This window comes from Mytilus galloprovincialis, chromosome 4 (assembly GCF_965363235.1).
Source record: "Mytilus galloprovincialis chromosome 4, xbMytGall1.hap1.1, whole genome shotgun sequence".
NCBI classification, from domain to species: domain Eukaryota; kingdom Metazoa; phylum Mollusca; class Bivalvia; order Mytilida; family Mytilidae; genus Mytilus; species Mytilus galloprovincialis.
Genome location: NC_134841.1, coordinates 30,538,803 through 30,544,588, shown reverse-complemented (window position 1 = coordinate 30,544,588; position 5,786 = coordinate 30,538,803).

Genomic DNA, 5,786 nt, shown 5'->3' with positions numbered 1-5,786 from the left:
AACTTTTTATTCTTATTTATTTTTTTTTTATCTCATATTAGAATTACAATTTCCGATAATACATCAATGTTACATCACAGCTTAAACCGGTCCTTAATAGTTATTATTGTCAGACAGACATATTCAACTTACAATCATTCCATACAACAAATATAGTTGAGCTATTGCTATTATTATAAGAAAAACAGAAAAAAAATAAATAACATGAAGCAATAAACCGTAAAAATGAGGTCAAGGTCAAATAAAACATGCCAGACTGACACTGAACCATGAAAATTAGGTCAAGGTCAGAGAACACCGGCAAGATTGAAATGTACATCTTATAATCATTCCATACACCAAATAGAGTAGACCTATTGCTTATAGTACCTGAGATATGGACTTAACCATGAAAACTAACAGGCATGAGGCCCTTGCAAGGTACGCACATACCAAATATAGTTGTCCTGTTTCTCATAAGAGAGGAATTAAGCAAACCAGTACTAAAAATATCAACTTTTTTCAAGTAGTCACTGAACCATGAAAATGAGGTCAAGGACAATGGACATATGACAGACGGAAACTTCATAACAAGGCATCTATATACAAAGTACGAAGGATCCATGCAGGTATTCTACCTTCCTAAATATTAGCTTTTAATAGGTAAGCTAACGCCGCCGCCGGATTAATATCTCTATGTCGAGCTTTCTGTGACAGTAGTCGCAATCTTTACAAATAATTTAGGCATATAAAAATAAAACTGTAATTTGTGATTGGTGTTAGTTTTGGGAGTTATTTTTTTGCACAATCATTCTTGAACCAGTTGCTCTTTTCTTTCCATTTATCATAATTTTAAGTTGTTAATAGCGGTGTTCGTCGGACAAAGAGGCATAACTCTGAACTTAATAAACGAACGGTTGTGATGTTGACACATACAATTCAGTGCTGTTTAAGGCAGCTGTTAAACCGTATAAATTGAGTCAAGAACAAATGACATATTTTAGACGTCATCTCCAGAACACATGATATAATTTGTATACAAGAAATAATTAGCAAGGTCTACTACCTTTTGAAATAAAATGATTTATACAATAAATGGATACATTTAAATAAGAGCATTGCTCTTGTTTCCTAGTCCCATTTTTAGCTCATTGGCCCTGGCATCGTCCGTCGTCGTGAACTTTTACAAAAATCTTCTCCTCTGAAACTATTGGAACAAATTAAACCAAACTTGGCCACAATCATCATTGGGGTATCTAGTTTGAAAAATGTGTCCGGTAACCCGGCCAACCAACCAAGATGACCGCCATGTCTAAAAATAGAACATAGGGGTAAAATGTAGATTTTGGCTTATATCTCTGAAATCAAAGCATTCAGAGCAAATCTGACATGGGGGTTAAATTGTTTATCAGGTCAATATTTATTTGCCCTGAAATTTTCAGATGAATCGGACAACTCGTTGTTGGGTTGCTGCCCCTAAATTGGTAATTTTAAGGACATTTTGCTGTTTTTGGTTATAATCTTGAATATTATTATAGATAGAGATAAACTGTAAACAGCAATAATGTTCAGCAAAGTAAGCTCTACAAATAAGTTAAATGACCAAAATGTTCAGTTGACCCCTTAAGGAGTAATAGCCCTTTGTAGTCAATTTTGAACAATTTTTTTTAAATTTTTGTAATCTTTTACAAAAATCTTCTTCTCTGAAGCTACTAAGACAAATTTAACCAAACTTGTCCACAATCATCATTAGGGTATCTAGTTTAAAAAATGTGTCCAATGACCCTGCCCGTGAACCAAGATGGCCGACATGGCTGAAAATAGTACACAGGGTAAAATGCAGTTTTTGGCTCATATCTCTGAAACCATTTACAGTAAACCTGCTGTGGATAAATTGTTCATTGGGTCAAGATCTGTCTGCCCTGAAATTTTGTTGTTGGGCTGCTGCCTCTGAATTGGTAATTTAAAGAATATTTTGCAGCTTTTGGTTATTATCTTGAATATTAATACTATTATAGATAGAACTCTGCTTGAAACCTTCAGACCGGAACACAATTTAAATTTGGTCTGTAACTAGTCATGATAAAGCTATACACTAATTATCAAATCGATATCTTCAAGCAAAAAAAGTGTGTAAAACTGATTATTTAAGTGGACTTTTCTTTTCTAAGTCCAAGGACCGTATCTGTGCACAAAATCATCAGACCGGAACAAAAATCAAAAATTAAAATATCTTCAAGCATGAACGAAAAAAAGTATGGAAAACTGATATGCCGGACTGACTAATGAACTGACAGACGGACAGAGTGCAAACGTATAGTCCCCTTCTATTTCGTCTGAAGCGGGTGCCGTCATATTATTCAAAATCTCCGCAAGAGAAAATATTTCTAGTAGAATAGTCATTTACTAGTAATCTATTGATGCAGATATCTATTCCACACACTGTTTTATGCTATATTCATTTTTGAACTTTTGTAAAATAAGTTGAGCAGTAACTGGTAAAAGGTTCCATCGGATGATTGTCCTTTGATAGAATGAAAATTTATAGGCCTGGAGTCTTTTTTTGTCTGTATGTGCCTAAATGAGTGACTGTGAGTGTATTGTCTTGTTGTGTGAACCCCTGAGGATTCACGCATATTTATTAGTTAGCAATGATGGTCTAATGGAGGAATATTCGGAAACTTTCTTTTTATTCATTCGGAACATTTGTTCTTCTTATCTGTATTAGCTTCCTGCAATTAAGAGCACCTCCATACGGTGTATTCAATATATTTAAAACATGGCAATAAAGAACTTTACACTGATCGCTAACTCACTTAGGCCGTGTTCACATTGACCTAAACTCGGTGTTGTGTTACTGTAACTCACACATAAACTAAACATAATTACGTTCCCATTGATAAAACTCAATGTTTACATGTAGTTTAAAAATCATGTTTTGTCTACACGCAGTCGATAGTCGATGTAGGCCTTGCATAGGTTAAGTGTACACAAAACTAGGCATTCAGAACTTTAATTTTCCCATGTATATTTAAAAAGGAAACGATTTTTATATAAAATTGATACTTATAACACTTATTAATAAGGTTCTTTACAGAAATATTTGTCTAAACTTGATATATTTATTTGTTATAAAAACACTTTACGTGGCCTTATTAACCCCTTACAAAGACGCATCCATCATCATTGCCGAACACATAATTCATTTGAAAATGTCTTCCCGAATCGACTGGACGTACACATGGACAGAAATGTTTGCCACTGGTCTTTACTCAAACAACGATTCACTCATAAATGCATTACTGAAAAAGGGTGAGGTTAATTGTTTGTTTGTGTAGTATCTACAGGGCCGTAACTAAGGTTCGAATTCAGGGGAGGCAGGGGTTTGGGGGCCGCCGATTGAGGACCCCTTGAGAGGGGGGTTGGGGGCGCAGCTCCCCGCCGATTTTTTTCTCTCGGTAAAATGGCTAAAAATGACCCGTTTTCCTTCGATTTCCTTACTTTAAGAAACACCAGTATTGCTTTAACCTGAAAGCAATTTTTATGCAAAACAAGCTGAGATTGCTGTTCGGGTGAGTTAAGGCTCCGTCTTGAAGGCCGTACTTTGACCTATAATTATTAACATTAAATACATTGGGAGCGCTGATTTTTTTTCTGAATATAGCTAAAAATGACCCGTTTTCCTTCGATTTTCTTAATTTTAAGAAACATCAGCTCATTGCTGGATCCTGGAAGCGGTTTTTTATGCAAACAATTATTATCTGTATTTAAAGATATTTTTGTTAGAAATCAAACAGGTAAGTTAAAAAAACATATAAAGCAAAATCATAGAATGCAACATTTTGTTTTATATATATCTAGGACCTTGAATTAACGTAATTTTAAGTGTACTTTTTTTGTATATAACGACATGTATATAACTACAACCAGGGACCTATATATAATAGTATATACTTAGTATAGAAAGTCCCTGCTACAACGAATGGGAGTGTTTAACTACTAAGGCATTGACCAGATTGTTCTCGTACGATCGGGAGACGTTAAAACAAATTTAATAACCCAACAGCTCATTTAGCCGGTAACGAATTTCCGATATCATAAAAGATTCACAATACAATGGAAACTTCCTCTGCTTAATTGAGCACCTAAATAAAAATGAATAGTTAAGTTTTATTCAAAATTGTCGAAAGCAAAGTTTCATATGTGTTCTCGTACGAATACTGAATAAAAGACGGACGGCCACACGAAAAAAAATAAATAAAAATACTGAAACGGTTCACTTTCGATCAAAAATCCGGAAAATGACAGATATATCACGTATCATGATAACACTGTTAAAACTGTACAAACTTGTGTTGTTTTTTATATAAATTCAAGTTCTTCGTGTACATATTGTCAATATTTCATTATAAATAACTTAAAAAAAAAATGTTGTAGAAAATTCAGGGGAGGCATTTGCCTCCCCTGCCTCATAGGTAGTTACGGCCCTGATCTAGGATCCGTTAAAATACAATTAGCAATAAAAAAAAAAAACATTACCCCCTCCCTTTGCCAAATACTCCTTGGAGAAAAAATACCATTTGAAACATTTTTACAAACAGAAAAGATAGAAATGTAGTGATCCTTAACATTGCAATTATTTTTCTTCGTCTGTAAGCACGCTGATGCAGCCTACGTTTTTAATGCGTAATCGAGACATCTTTAAACTACTGCAAATCATCCAAAATTACTTTCTTTAAGGAGCAACCACTTTACTTAAAAAAAAAAGTGGGGGAGGGGGTTCTGAATTTTTTCTCGCGCGAAAGTTTATATTTATATTTTTGTTTCGATGGTACCAATTCAATATTTAACACTATAATGTATTGGGAAACTTTGGATTCAGAATATTTGTTTATTCTAATCATCTGTATGACCCGATTTTTTTTAATCAAATTGTGGAAAAATCCATCCCCCCCTTTTTTTTTTTTAAAGTCAAATGGTCGTTCCCTAACTGCTAGAAAAGTTGTCCGAAAATTTGAATTTGGTTCTACGTAATGAACATTTAAATGACATATAGTTTACAAGTGGAAACAAATCTTATGTACAGGTAACTAAACAAGGTGTATAGATGTGAACAAATTCAATGTGAAACTAGTGTACATTACATTATAAAACCAAATGTAAACATGTTTACTGTACACGGCGGTTGGTGTGAACACGGCCTTATATGCATATGATGTAACGTAAATGTACACAAATATGATCATTGTTAATTTAATAGAAACAGTTATCAATGCAATAGAATTAATTGATACACAAGAATACCCTTCAAAGATTTCCAACAAAAAAGGTTTAACTGCATTTGTAAAATTATTTCTAAGAAACAATGAATTTGGGCTTAATGGACAGTTATACAAACAAGTTATAAGAGCGCCCATGGGTGGTATATTTTCACCATTATGCACATATCTGCATCAAATTAATGGCAATTTTTTTATACTAAACAACGAAAAACAGACACTAAAATAAGCAACAACAAAAACAGGCTCCTGATTTCGGACAGGTATATTAAGTATACATGTGTAAGCAGCAAATTGAATGTATTAGCTTGATCCAACCCCATTTCTAATGTGGAACAGGGTTTTACGGCATGCACAAAACAAATGATTAGCAAGTAGCTTTTGTCTTATTGGTAGGAATAAACATTCCACAGTCTATGAAACAAAATAATCGTACTTAAACGTTTAATCCCGCTGTAAATGTTTGCACCTATCCTTAGTCAGGAATCTAATGTACAGTAGTTGTCGTCTGTTTATGTAGTTCATACG